The sequence below is a fragment of the Chiloscyllium punctatum genome, chromosome 5 (genome assembly GCF_047496795.1).
Source record: "Chiloscyllium punctatum isolate Juve2018m chromosome 5, sChiPun1.3, whole genome shotgun sequence".
NCBI classification, from domain to species: Eukaryota; Metazoa; Chordata; class Chondrichthyes; order Orectolobiformes; family Hemiscylliidae; genus Chiloscyllium; species Chiloscyllium punctatum.
This window is the reverse complement of record NC_092743.1, coordinates 21863232-21878570: the sequence shown is the minus strand read 5'-3', so window position 1 is coordinate 21878570 and position 15339 is coordinate 21863232. Positions and strand designations below refer to the sequence as shown.

Sequence of the window (15339 nt, the reverse complement as noted above, 5' to 3'; positions counted from 1 at the left end):
TCTGTTTGGCCCTGGCTGTTCGGATTTAAATCTGTGTTCCAACGGACGGCGGAGTGGGAAAAGGGAGTGTGCGTATGTGGGATTCGTGTAATTCACGGAGTGGACCTGCAGTGGTGATGGAGAAGCTCGGAAAATCCCGAAGTGTTAGCCCAGCGAATGATTGCCCATCTTTCACTGCCTTGTTGAACGGCCGCACTCCATGTGGGAGGGAATTCCAGGATTTCGTGCCAGTGACACTGAAGGAATGGCGGTTGGTTTCCAGGTCAGATTGGTGAATGGCTTGGAGTGGGACATGCGAGTGGTGGCGGTCACATATCTTCTCTCTTTCCACATATTCTCCTCGTCCTTCTCAATGGTGGTGGTCTTGAGTTTGGAAGGTGGTATCCAAGTTTGTGAATTTCTGCAGTGCATCTTGTAAATGTTACACACTGCTATTACTGAGGGTCAACCGGTGCAGGGAGTGGATGTTTGTAGACATGATTGTAATCAGTTGAGCTGCTTTAGGACAAACCAGCACTGATGGTGTCAAGTTTATTGAGTGTTGTTGGAGCTGCAATCATTCAGGCTAGTGGAAAGTATTCCATCACACTCCTGACTTGTGCCTTGCTGGTGGTTTTGGGGGGTTGGAAAGTGAGTTATTTGTCACAGAATTAATCTCCAGTTGATTCGCTGTTAAAGTACAACTCTGTCTCCATGATGATTGCATGGATTTTTCCCATTTTTCTCTAACTACCTTTTTCCATGCTGATATGGCTTCTTTCATCTTATTTTCCTTTTTTTCCCCCCAAATCCCTTGTTCAATTTTAATGAGTAGATTTAAATCATGGTTACCTCCTAGAGGCCAATCCTTATTCTGTTGGGCAGCTGCAGCTGATATTCTCCTTTTAATTGTTTCTCAAAGTTAGGATACAGACTTATCATTTCTTAGGGGACATTTGTCCTCCATCTTATCTGGGGTTGCACCTATATTTATCCTATTTACTTTAAACCTTCACAAAACTACTGCTCTACAGGGGACTCTCACCCCACAAGCTTCTGTTTTTAATACCTATTAAACAACCTCATTTAGGGTTCTGTCGGGGTACTGTGGGAGTGAAATGGGAGAAGTAGCACACAAAGATGTGGACAGAGAACAATCAAGGTATAACCTTACCTTGTGGATCCATTGGTCTTGAGTTTGACCTTTTAGGTGAGGCTCCTCTTTTCCAGTTTCACTCACACGTAAACCTTGTTGGAACCCTGCAAGCAGTGTCAAATTGTTAAAAGTACAGATTTGAGACGGCCCAGGAAATCTCTTGTGCACTCAGACTTGAGAGCCTCTCTTGGTTCGTCCTGGAGATTGTACTCTTTGGTAGTCTAGAATAAAATCTTTTTACAGTTTAATTTAATTTTAATCTTCCCCTTTTATTTACCAATAGCATCACTATTGCAACATAACACTGATACCTATAAGCTAGGCTAGCTAAGGTTCTAAAACCAAGGAGAGTAGGGTACCAGCTACTCTTTCCTGTCACAAACAGGCTTCTTTTATACAAAACTTTACAAAAACACTGCATGTTCTCAATTATACAAACAACAGTAAAAAGGCAATAATTTGTAAAGCAGAGATATTAATTGATAGATCTGTGTGCACTTAACTGATCACTCCTACAGGCCCTTGGCCATACATCAGGTGGGAAAAACAGATCCAGTCAAGCAGGTGCCTGTTGGCAAGATATGTTCCCATTATAAAGAAGTACCAGTCTAAACTAAGTGGGAGAGGTCATTACATAACCTTGCACAATTCGCTTGTTAGATATCATTGTTTTACAAAATGTCTTCTTAGTGAGGAGGGCAAGCTTTGACCATAAAATGGCTTCATGACAGATTGTTAAGTTTAGAGTAATATTTAAGCTCGGAGCAGTCTCCTGCTTTTAATCTTAAGAAGAGAATCATTCTGTACCTAAGGCTGAAATGTTACCATGAGGTTAAATTTTAAATTATTCGTTAGTCTCAAATTAAACATGCTTTCTTTCAGGGTTGTGATTCAAATTTAATTAAGACTTAAGATCTGACTAGTTAGAGAGACAGCAAATTCAAAACATTCAATCCATAGCTCGTGCTCACGCTCTCTCGCTCTATTGCTCTTAAAGGTTCTTAATTGCCTTAGAGCATCCTGTTATCACTTGGAGAGAACGGATGTTTTTATCTTCTGCACATCCTGACATTCTCCTTGTGTGATCTGACGTCTCCCTTTCTGTCCTGTTCATTTTCTACTGTGCAGCAGACGTGTTCTGTAACTCAGAGTCTAAATGTTTAAGGACAAGTTTTAAGGCTATAGACTTTCTCATTGCGAATGCATGAACAGTCTCAGATTGACTACAGTGGGTCCAATTTGAGTGTATTCTTAAGGGTGTTGATCATCTTATTGATATCACTTCCAATCATCTCCTGACTGCCTGAAACTTCAGTCATATATGGGAACATACTTTTTCATTTTGCTATAAACTTACTAAGTTTATTGATTTTTAACATTTAAAAGACATTTGGATAGATATGAGTAGGAAAGGGTTAGAGAGATATGGTCACCCCTCCCAAATGCAAATCTCTCAGGCAAATGAGACTAGTTTTGCTTAGGAAATTTGGTCAGCATGGATGAGTTGGACCAAAGGGTCAGTTTCAGTGCTTTATGACTCTATCTTCACTTGAAGTAATAAGGCACCACCAAAATTTGTGACTGCTTAGATGTGTAGTAACACATCCTAATGATTAATATCATCCTATTAATTATATCCCACGAGGGTAGCACAAAGATTGAGGCCTACTGTTCCCAGACTCCTCACAAAAGTATAAAATGCACAGAATTCTTCAGTTGTCTTTTTTGACAGAAAGCAGGGATCAGATTTCTGTATATAATGAGAATTACTACTTATTACAAATGAATAAATTCTAAGTACAGATAATCAATTAAGAACTGTCAATATATAACGTTACTCGTTAAAACTGTAACACCCTTAAATTCCCTCTCTACACACTTGAGACAGACACAGACAGGAAAGAAAATATGGTTATTAAAGGGGGACGTTGTGCTGGGAGTTTAGTGGTCCCTGTTTGCAGGAGTTCACCTCCAAGCCACTCACCACCCTGGCTTGGAAATATGCTGCTGTTCCTTCACAGTCGTTGGGTCAAAATCCTGGAATTCCTTCCCTATCGGCATTGTGTGTCAACCCACAGCAAATGGACTGCAGCGATTCAAGAAGGCAACTCACCACCACCTTCTCAAGGGCAAATAGGGGTGAGCTATCAATGCTGGCCAGCCAACGACACACAAGTCCCACAATTAAATAAAATTTGATAAGATGGTTCTTGAGCTGATCAGAATGCTGTTTCTTGACTCCCTTCTCTAGATGCTTTCATTTTATTTGTAAGAGGCACAAAGTGGCTAGTTCACATATATAAAGATTCCTGACTTATTAAAAGTCACTAGTTACACCAACTTCTAAAGGAAAAGTAAACTGCCTTTCTTCCGCAGCGTAGTTTCTTCGCCAGAGCATAGAGACAGCTCCTGAGTTTCCAGAGATCTGATGGCTTCACCCTATCTTGTTCCCAATGCCAAGCTCTTCAGCTATCTGAACAAAGAACAAAAAAAATTTACAGCCCAGGAATAGGCCCTTCGGCCCTCCAAGCCTGAGTCGATCCAAATCCATTGTCTAAACCTATCGCTCAATTCCTTAGGATCTGTAGCCCTCTGCTCCTTACATACGTGCAATCTGTCCAGACACACCTTAAATGAATCTACCATGCCTGCCTCTACTACCTCTGTTACCAATGCATTCCAGGCATCTACCACCCTCTGTGTAAAGTACTTTCCATGTGTATCCCCTTAAACTTTTCATCTCTCACTTTGAATGCGTGACTTCTCATCATTTGAACCCCTCACCCTGGGAAAAAGCTAATCTCTATCCACCCAGTCTATACTCTTCATGATTTTGCAGACCTCAATCAGGTTCCCCCCTCAATCTCCTTTTTTCTAATGAAAACAATCCTAACCTACTCAACCTCTCTTCATTGCTAGCACCTTCCATACCAGGCAATATCCTTGCAAACCTTCTCTGCACCCTGTCCAAAGCGCCCACACCCTTTTGGTAATGTGGCGACCAGAACTGTACACTGTATTCTAAATACGGCCGAACCAAAGTCTTGTATAATTTTAACATAACCTGCCAGGTCTTATACTCATTATCCCCTCCAAGAAAGATAAGTATACTATAGTGAAGCCAATTACAGATGTTGGCAGGCAGAAAAGACCTTTGTCATCAATAACTGGTCACTAGTGCAGAGAGCCTTGTTACCAGATGAATCTCCATTTGTGCACACCCCTTGGTGCCAACTCATTGCAAACCATTCACTACTCCAAAAACTTACAATGTTGCTTTCAAATAATGAAGCAATCCCTGACAACTCTTGGTTTTTTAGAATGGTTGCTTTCCTATTTCGGCCACAAACAAAAACAGAAAAATAAAACCACTGTCTTTACAACAGGCTGACAGTACATATTTGGAACATTTTTCACTACATTTTGAATCTTTATCTATTGAAAAGCACTGGATTGTTTGCGAGACTGATAAGAGTCTATCTACTTTTCAAGAGCATATTCCTTTTAATGAATTCCTCTGCATTATTAATACATCTAATAGATTTTCAAAACACACCATGTAAATCTCTTGTTTCTAGTTTTTTTTTCTCTCTTGGTGTTCTATTTTCTTCTTTTCTTCATTTCAAGCCTCAGTGTGGACCTGACGAGATGTCCTGTCGGCCTGGCCTGTGGGGTTCCCTTGGCAGTGTTATGAAGTTGAAGGCGTGTACTGTATCTTTGAGAGAGTGAAAGCTGAAAAGGTGGCAAGCACTGGGCATGTGACTGACTTGTGAGCACAAAGTGTACTGGACAATTTGAGATGTAACATTTGGGCTGTAACATGTTGTTTCCACGGCAGCTCAAATTTAACCAATCAGGTTAAATTATGCCCCAAAATAATAAAACCCAATTTAATTTGAATTTTGCTGTTTTGACACCATCAAATCAATGAGATGGTCCGATGTTTGGGATATAAAAAGCTGGCATTTTGGACAGTTAGCCAGAGAAAGAGCACTTTCTGCCATTTTTAAAGACTGCAATTCAAAAACACTCTATTAAAGGTACCTTTTTCAGATGAAACATCTTTGCAACAGAAGTCCAAAGGCGATCCAGGGAGATCTACAAATAGAAGAGGATCAACACTGGAGGTGACAGCCGCTGTCTGGTTTTGAAAATTGATTTGCTGTACATTTAATAGGGGCTTTACTGGATCAGCATATTGTTATATAGTAGGAGGTAGATAACAAACCTTTAAGAGAAAGGAGGCTTAAAGTTGTAAATAGTAGTCGTTTAATATTCACTTTTGGAGTTAAAGAATAACTACTTTTTTAGTTCTTTAAATGGTGGAATTTGGGTAGTACTCTGTCACTTGACACTCTAATGGATTACAAGGTGAGGTGGACTTTTCTCGGTGTTTGGTTTAATTATCAGAAGGGTTTACTGCTGTGTCTTAACAGTCTGGGGGCTCAGGTCCATGATTTGGACAGGTTTAGATAGATCCAGTCTGAGATTTGGACAGATTTGATGTACGAAAGATCCCAGCAGATTTAAACACTTGCTGATTAATGTCTTCGATCTTTAAACAAAACATAGGTGAGACAATTTGTTTAATTTCGGGTACTTGTGGTTAGTTAAATTAAAAGTGAGAGGAATGGCTCTAAAAATTGCTGAAGAGGCCTGGATTTGAAGATGATTCCCAAATTTGCCAAGAAAGTTTAGAAGGAAAGAAAAAGACCTTACTTTAAAAATTAGCAGTGAGGTTAGAATTGGGCTGAACCAAGGACAAAAGTAAAGCTGACATTGTAAGGGAGTTATTTAAACACTTGTGTGTCAGAGAAACAGACAAGTGCAGTAGAGTTAGAAAAATTTAAATTACATTTTGAGGAAAATGGAGTTAGAAGATAAACAAAAAAGAGAGAGGGAAAAAAAAGGACAGAGAAGCTGAGCAGAGAGAGAGAAGGAGAATTTGAACTTTAGAAGTTGCAACTTAGCAAAGTTAATTAACAGGATGGCAATGCAAAGAGAAGATAATGATATATACAGATATGTTAAAATACTGCCACATGTTGAAGAAAAAGATGTCGAAACCTTTTTTATTTCATTTGAAAAATTGGCGAGGCAGATGGAGTAGTCAGAGGAGTTGCAAGTAATGTTAGTTCAGAGCTGGTAGGCAGAGCTAGTGAGGTATTTACAGTGCTGTCAGATGAGGGGTCAACAGATTATGAAGAGGTCAAAAAGGCTATTTTGAGTGCTTATGAATTAGTATAGAAGCTTTAGACAGCAGTTTAGAAGCATAAAGAAGGAACAAGGTCAGACTTATGTTGACTTCAAACAAATGAAACAGTCATTTTGATAGGTGGGTGTGGGCCTTAAAAATAGATAAGACCAACGAGGCTCTGAGAGATTATTCTGCTGGAGGAGTTTTAAAACTCAATTCCAGAGATGATAAGAATTCATGTAGATGAGCAGAAAGTTCAAGAAGTGAGAGGAGCAGCAGAGATGACGGATGAAGATAAGACAAAGTTTAGCTTCCGGCAAGAATTTCATCCTGTGAGGGATAGAAATTGGGAGAAGGGGAGTTCCTACACTACAAAACAAAGAGTAGAAAGCACTGCTAATTGTTTACCACAGGTTTAAAAAAAGAAACACAAGGGTGAAAAGGAGGTGAAACCCCTCAGGTGTTTTCACTGGAATGGAGTGGTACACAGAAAATTACAGTGCCAGTGGTTTAAGAAAGGCACTAGGAAAAGGTGTTCTCACTGCCAGAAAGTGGGGCACATAAAGCCACAGTGCTGGTCTTTTAAAGAAAGACACTATAGGAAAAGACATGGTAAATGAAGCTAAGCCAGTGGCATTAGTGGAAGAAGTAAAGGAAACCTCAAGAAAAGTCTAGGACCTGCAGGGAAGAATGCACAGCTCAGGCAGGGGCTGAGTATGGAGTTAGTGCCTGATCTCGATAAAGAATTCGGCTCTGTGGTTAAAGTTTATTCAGAAAGAACAGGGGGAGAAGGACAAGAAGTTACAATTTTGAGAGAGACAGGATCTAACCAGTCTGTAAGATAAGAGATTAATGTATTTGCACTCTTTCTGAACTATTACCTGAGACAATGGTAATTTGTGGGATAGATGGACAGAAATTTAGCATTCCCCTATGTAAGATCAGGTTGGAATGCCAACTCAAGACTGGGAAAGAAACAGCGGGAGTGATTGACAGCATGTCAGTTCCAGGAATACCTTTTGTTCTTGGGAATGGTTTAGCAGGATCTAAGGTGAGAGTGACACCCATTGTTGTGGAGAAGCCAAGGAAGACCAGGGAACTGAGGAGTTAAAAGAAAAATATCCTGGAATTTTTCCAGGCTGTGTAGTAACCAGATCCCACCATCATAAGTCAGTGTGAAGCAAAAAATTAAAGAGAAAGATGAAGGAGTTGAGGTGCGGTTAGCTGACACCTTGTTTGACGTAACGGTGCAGGAAAAACTTGAAGGGGTAGAGGGTCAAGTAGAAATGTTTAGCCGTGAAAGGCTAACGGACTTACAACAAAAAGACGAGACAATAATATATATATTTATTGATGCATACTCAGAAAATAAATCAGAATGTATTCCTGAGGGTTATTATCTTAAAGGTAGAATCCTAAGACAAAATGGAGACCACAGCAGGTTACTGCAGATGAGAAATGGGCGAAGGTGCACCAGATTGTGTTGCCAGTAGCATACAGACAGGAAGTGTTACAGGTAGCACATGAACTACCAGTAGGAGGTCACCTAGGTGTGAGGAAGACTCCGGCTAGGGTACAAAACCATTTCTATTGGCCTGGAAGCACAAGGATGTGGTTAACCTTTGCCATACATGTCATACATGCCAAATGGTAGGTAAAACACAGGCAGTAATAGTACCAGCACCTTTGTTGCCAATTCCCGCATTCAAAGAACCTTTCACATTGGTAATGATTTATTGTGTAGGACCCCTCCTGAGAACTAAAAGTGGGAACCAGTACTTGCTAACTATAATGGATGTGTCTACCAGATTTCTGGAGGCAATTCCAGTACAGAGCATTAAGGCAAAAAGGGTGGTACAGGAGTTAATAATAGCTTTCTTGATGTGGTATGGGCTACCCAGAGAGATTCAGTTAGACCAAGAGTCTAATTTTACTGCGAGGCTGGTAAGGAACTCATGGATAGCTTAGCTATGCAGCACTTTAAATCAAGGGCGTATTATCCTGAATCCCAGGAAACTTTGAAAAGGTGCCATCAGACTCTGAAGACCATGTTGAGAGCATACTGTCAGGATTACCCAAATGATTGTGTTAAAGGTGTCTTATTTGTATTGTTTGCAATTAGAGATGCCTAAATAAATCTACTCAGTTAACTCCCTTTTGAGTTAATATTCAGACCTGAAGTAAGAGGCCATTTGAAATTAATTAGAGAAACTGACAAGCGAAATTGGAGATGTCACACTTGGATTATGTAACTGAGGTGAGGGAGAGATTAAATTGGGTAGGTGAATTAGCTAAACAGCACCTGAAGAGTGAACAGCATAGAATGATGCAAGTGGTAGATAAAAACTCAAAAATTTGGATATTTTCCTGTGGGGAAGACATATCAATGTTACCAATGGTTGGAGATCCCTTCAAATCTAGGTTTAGTGGTTTATATCAAATTGAGAAAAAGTTGAGTCCAGTAAGCTAACTGGTAAAGATGCCAGATGGGGAAAAACTATTTTGATGATGTCATGTGAATATGTTGAAACCTTATTATAATTAGAGAGAAGCAACTAGAGGAACAGGTGTTAGTTACTGCCCCACAGAGAGAGGAATCAAATCCAGATGTTGTAGAGTTTGATGTGCCTCAAAATACTTTAAACAATGAGGAAGTCCTTGAGGAGTGAGATGGGTTAGTAATCGATCTGTCTCAGGAGCAAAGAACGCAATTGAAAGGTTTTTGAGGGATATGAAGATGTTTGCAGGAATAAACTGGGAGGACTAATGCTATTGTGCATGAGGTAGAAGTAGGGAATGCTGTTCCAATAAAACAACACCTTTTACAGGCTTAATTCTTTCAAAACCACACAGGTCCAGAGGATGCTCAATGAAGATATCATTGAACCAAGTCGGAGCAAATGCAGTTCACCTATCGTGTTAGTTTCCAAACCTGATGGAACTCAACGATTTTGTGTGGACTATTGGAAGATCAACGCTGTAACAAAATCAGATGCATACCCAATATGAAGACTGTATAGAGAAAGTTGGACAAGTCAGTTACATCACAAAATTGGACTTACTGCATGGTTATTGGCAGGTATCTTTATCAGAGAAAGTGAAAGAAATCTCTGGGTTTGTAATCCCAAATGGGCTACATCAATTCAAAGTGATGTCCTTTGGAATGAAGAACGCAGCTGCCACATTCCAAACACTCATGAACAGTTGTGGCCAGATTAACAAACTGTGCAGTGTATCTGGATGATGTATTGATCTTTAGTAAGTCATGGAAAGATCACATGGTTCAATTGCCAGAGCTCTTTCAATGATTCAGAAAATAAAACTGACAATAAACTTAAAGAAAGCAGAATTCACAAAAACAGAGATGATATTTTTGGGACATAACATCAATCATGGAAGGTTGACCCCAAGGAAGACAAAGACTATTGAGGAGTACAATGAAAAGTGTATAACGTCGCCAACACACGGTGCCATTTTAGGTACAAGGTACCTTGGTACAAAGCTTAGTTTACAAGAACATCTTAAATATTATCTTTTTCTTTATTTTTCTACTTATTCTATGAAGATAATGCCTAATATTTTAAACTTTGTTTCTTTTACTACTTAGTACTTACATTTTTCTGTATCTGGGTATCTTTGTACCTAAGAGGGTGCACTGTATGGTGATATTATACACTTTTCACTGTACTTGAATACACATGAAAATAAAATCTAAATCTTAAAAAAAAAAATGCATCCCCAATTTCTAACAGTATCCTGGGATACACTAGATCAGGTCCTAGCGATTTATCCACCTTGATAAGACCTCCAGCACTTTCTCCTCTGTAATGTGAACTGTTTTCAAAACATCAATGTTTATTTCTCCGAGTTCTCTACCCTCCATATCTTTCTCCATAGCTTTCTCCATAGTTCAAGGCAGAAGTTGATTTTCTGGAAATTGGATAGAGTCATAGAGATGTACAGCACAGAAACAGACCCTTCAGTTCAACTCATCCGTACCAACCTCATACCCTAAATTAATCTCGTCCCATTTGCCAGCACTTATCCCTCTAAACCCTTCCTCTTCATATACCCATCCAGATGTCTTTTAAATGTTATAATTGTACCAGTCTACACCACTTCCTCTGGCAGCTCATTCCCTGCATGCACCACCCTCTGTGTGAAAAAGTTGCCCCTTCAGTCCCTTTTTAAGTCTTTCCCCTCTCAACCTAAACATATGCCCTCTAGTTCTGGACTCTTCCCCTACCCCAGGGAAAAGACCTTGTCTGCTTAACCTATCTATGTCCCTCATGATCTTATAAACCTATAGAATGAAATTTCAGATGTCGAGATTGGTACTGCTGGTACATTTTTCTCTGGAGCGTATGAGGTTGAGGGGTGACCTTAAAGAGGTTTATAAAATCACAAGGGGCATAGATAACATAAATAGCAAAGGTGGGGGAGTTCAAAATTTGTGGGCATGTTTTTAAGATGAGAACGGAAAGATTTAAAAAGGACATGGGGGAAACTTTTTTTTACACAGTGGTTAGTGTGTGGAATGAACTACCAGAGAAAGTGATGGATGCAGGTCCAGTTACAACATTTAAAAGAGATTTGGATAAGGACATGAATAGGAAAGTTTTGAGGGACATAGGCCAAATACAGCAGGTGAGACTACTTTAGTTTGGGAACATGGTGAGTGTGGACTATTTGGACTGAAAGGTCTGTTTCCATACTCTATGACACTAATGACAACATAGAGATAGCACAAGAAAGTTACATAAATTATAGCTTTCACCTAATTGAATGGTGAAGCTGTCTCAACAGGCTGAAAGGATCAGCTGCAGGCCAAAGTTCCAGAGACTAAAGCCACGTGAGTTGGCAAATAATCAGATATGCTAACTCCATAGTCAAGTATTATATGCCTAAGAGCATCAATGAGACACTGAAACAACTGGGAGGGTGGGTTGACACTGATACAAGCCTCAAAGGAGCTAGGTAATGGTATGGCTCTCCTCGCATCTGCAAAGAGTATTCTTTTTTAATAGAATTATAAATTGTGTAATGAAAATCAATTTGTAGTCTATGACCTCAGAGATTAACAAAAACAAAGTTCAGATGAATAGTCACTAAATTTGAAATGTTAACTCTACTTTCTTCCAACAAATGCTGCCAGACCTGAGTTTCTCCAACAATCTTTGATTTTGTTTCAGATCTCCAGCATACACAGTTATTAGTTTTATTATTCTCATGGATTAATCTACTTTTTTGTCTAAAGAACAAATAATGTGACACTTGAATTTGACACAGGTCTGGAACAAAGCTTCAGGTACTCACCAACAAGTTTGTGGGTGTCAGTTGAGAAGTGTGGCAGAGGAAATGGGAAAGATTTCAAGTGCACGTGGCCAGTCTCCAGTGCCACTTCCCTTCCCTAGTATAGTCAGCTCAAGCCTGAGCATTCCACTTTACTCCATTTACTGAGTAAATTAAGAAAATGTGTTACAGTGTAAAACTAAAATTAAGTAATTACAATAACATAGATCCATTTCAAATCAATTCGACTCAAATAACTTTTTTTGTAAACCTATACGCACTGAACTATTGATTTTAGCTGGTTCTAAGGATATTTCTATTTCAACATTTAAATATTTCTGTGAAAGCTGAGAGTAACCTATTGAAGGATAAAAGCCCTGACAGCACCCAAAGAGGATGATTACCCTAAAAGCAGACTGGTAGCAGAGAGAGGAGAGACCCACAACTGCAATAAGTGAACCACTATAGTGAGGATTTAGTTTGTAAGTGAAGAAAACATTCGGGAGCTTAATGTCATACAGCAAACTGGGAGAGGGGGAATGTTTACAGAACCTCCAAGGTTTCAAAAGCTGATTGGGGGGGGCAGATGTTCACAGATAAAGGGACGGCTGGAAAATGGGAAGCCTTCAGAAATGAAATAACGAGAATACAGAGAAAGTATATTCCTGTTAGTGTGAAAGGAAAGGCTGGTATAGGGAATGCTGGATGACTAAAGAAATTGAGAGTTTAGTTAAGAAAAAGAAGGAAGCATATGTAACATATAGACAGGATAGATCGACTGAATGCTTAGAAGAGTACATAGGAAGTAGGAGTATACTTAAGAGGGAAATCAGGAGGGCAAAAAGGGGACATGAGATAGCTTTTGGCAAATAGAATTAAGGAGAATCCAAAGAGTTTTTACAAATACATTAAGAACAAAAGGGTAACTAGGGAGGGAATCAGGCCCATCAAAATATCAGCAAGGCAATCTTTTTTGAAGCCGCAGAAAATTAGGGAGACATTAAATGAGAATTTTGCATCAGTATTTATTGTGGAAAAGCATATGGAAGATATAGACTGTAGGGAAATAGATGGTGACATCTTGCAAAGTGTCCATATTACAGAGGAGGAAGTGCTGGATGTCTTGAAACGGTTAAAGATGGATAAATCCCCAGGATCTGATCAGGTGTACCCAAGTGATCTGTGGGAAGCTAGAGAAGTGATTGCGAGGCCTCTTGCTGAGATATTTGTATCATCGATAGTCACAGGTGAGGTGTCCGAAGACTGGAGGTTGGCTAACATGGTGCCAGTGTTTAAGAAGGGTGGTAAGGACAAGCCAGAGAACTATAGACCAGTGAGCCTGATGTCGGTGGTGGGCTAGGTGTTGGAGGTAATCCTGAGGGACAGGATGCACATGTATTTCAAAAGGCAAGGACTGATTAGGAATAGTCAACATGGATCTGTGCATGTCTCACAAACTTGATTGAGTTTTTTGAAGAAGTAACAAAGAGGATTGATGAGGGCAGAGCAGTAGATGTGATCTATATGGACTTCAGTAAGGCGTTCAACAAGGTTCCCCATGGGAGACTGATTAGCAAGGTTAGATCTCACGGAATACAGGGAGAACTAGCCATTTGGTACAGAACTGGCTCAAAGATAGAAGACAGAGGTGGAGGGTTGTTTTTTAGACTGGAGGCCTGTGACCAGTGGAGTGCCACAGAAATCGGTGTTGGTTCCTCTACTTTTTATCATTTACATAAATTATTTGGATGCGAGCATAAGAGGTACAGTTAGTAAGTTTGCAGATGACACCAAAATTGGAGGTGTAGTGGACAGCAAGGAGGGTTACCTCAGATTACAAGAGGATCTTGATCAGATGGGCCAATGGGCTGAGAAGTGGCAGATGGAGTTTAATTCAGATAAATGCGAGGTGCTGCATTTTGGGAAAACAAATCTTAGCAGGACTTATACACTTAATGATAAGGTCCTGAGGAGTGTTGCTGAACAAAGAAATCTTGGAGTGCAGGTTCATAGCTCCTTGAAAGTGGAGTCACAGGTAAATAGGATTGAGAAGAGGGCGTTTAGTTTGCTTTCCTTTATTGGTCAGAGTATTGAGTACAGGAGTTGGGAGGCCATGTTGTGGCTGTACAGGACATTGGTTAGGCCACTGTTGGAATATTGCATGCAATTCTGGTCTCCTTCCTATCTGAAAGATGTTGTGAAAATTGAAAGGGTTTAGAAAAGATTTACAAGGATGTTGCCAGGGTTGGAGGATTTGAGCTATAGGGTGATGCTGAACAGGCTGGGGCTGTTTTCCCTGGAGCATCGGAGAATGAAGGATGACCTTATAGAGGTTTACAAAATTATGAGGGGCATGGATAGGGTAAAAAGGCAAAGTCTTTTCCCTGGGTTCGGGGAGTCCAGAACTAGAGGGCATAGGTTTAGGGTGAGAGGGGAAAGATACAAAAGAGACCTACAGGGCAACTTTATCACACAGAGGGTGGTACGTGTATGGAATGAGCTGCCAGAGGAAGTGGTGGAGGCTGGTACAATTGTAACATTTAAGAGGCATTTGGATGGGGATATGAATAGGAAGGGTTTGGAGGGATATGGGCCGGGTGCTGGCATGTGGGACTAGATTGGGTTGGGATATATGGTCAGCATGGACGGATTGGACCGAAGGGTCTGTTTCCATGCTGTACATCTCTATGACTATGTAAATGATTGTTTTGAGCTGATGGTTTTGTTTTTCTGTGGTCTTTGCTGATCACTTCTTGGAAGTATTCCAGTAAAATGTTGTGACTGAAATGTCTGCCCTGCAGAACAATACCACATATGGTAAACATTTGAAGGGTTGGAATTTGCAAGTTTTGTATGGGAAACAGCTAATGTGTAAAAGAGAAAATGACCTGAAATGCATACTTTACATTTTGACCTGATTTCTTCAGCAGCAAAACTATCTTCTAAATTTAATGGTTGTGTTTCTGGCTGATGGAGACCCTATTGGAAAAACAACAGCCAGACACAGTTTAGGAGTAAATTACTGCAGATGCTAGAATCTGTACTGAAAACAGCAAATGTTGGAGATCACAGTGGGTCAGACAGCATCCATGGAGAGAGAGCAAGTTAATGTTTCAAGTCTTGACAACTTAATTAAAGTCAGGCATAGTTGATCACTCTTCAGCGCAGAAATGCTCTGGCGAGTTGAACAGAGTAACACTCCTTTACCCCAATATTTTGCAACTCCGACATCCGCGAAGCTAGGTGTTATTCCTTGACATAGCAGTATTTTAACAGTTCAGAATATAAAGGTAAAGTTGTGAAGTATCTTGGGATATTTCACAAAGTGGAACTTAAGTCTAGAAATACTATAAAAATAATAGGGCAATATTCAAGTAGATTTCAACTTGGCCAGTATTAACTAGGATAGATAAGGTCTAAAAGGCTGTGAGCGGCCTGAATTCTTGAAATGGGTACAGGAGAGCTTTTTCAAACCAGCATGTAAAAAATTCCTATAAAGGCTGGGCATAACATTGGCAACAAAACCAGACAAGTTATGTAAGTGGGGGAGCATTTTGGTGGTAGTGACCATAATGCTAAAGATTATGGTAGTTATGTAACCAAAAACAAAGGTACTAAATTAGGAGAAGGCCGTTTTTTTTTTAAATACAGGTCAATCTGGTATAACATGTGTTTGGTTAACACAAATTGGCTATGATGCTGTTGATGAATTGTG

The 15339-nt window shown here is 39.9% G+C and overlaps 1 long non-coding RNA gene across 2 annotated transcripts; it reads left to right on the top strand.

The window, feature by feature from the left end:
- The first annotated feature begins 16 nt into the window (after positions 1–16).
- LOC140476940 (uncharacterized) lies at positions 17–9681 on the top strand. 2 transcript variants are annotated; one of them, XR_011960629.1, is made up of 3 exons: positions 17–3274; positions 4763–5262; positions 9186–9681. It is a non-coding gene; the product is annotated as an uncharacterized lncRNA (long non-coding RNA). The 2 variants fall into 2 exon arrangements; XR_011960628.1 differs by having other exon boundaries at positions 17–5262.
- Positions 9682–15339: the final 5658 nt, after the last annotated feature.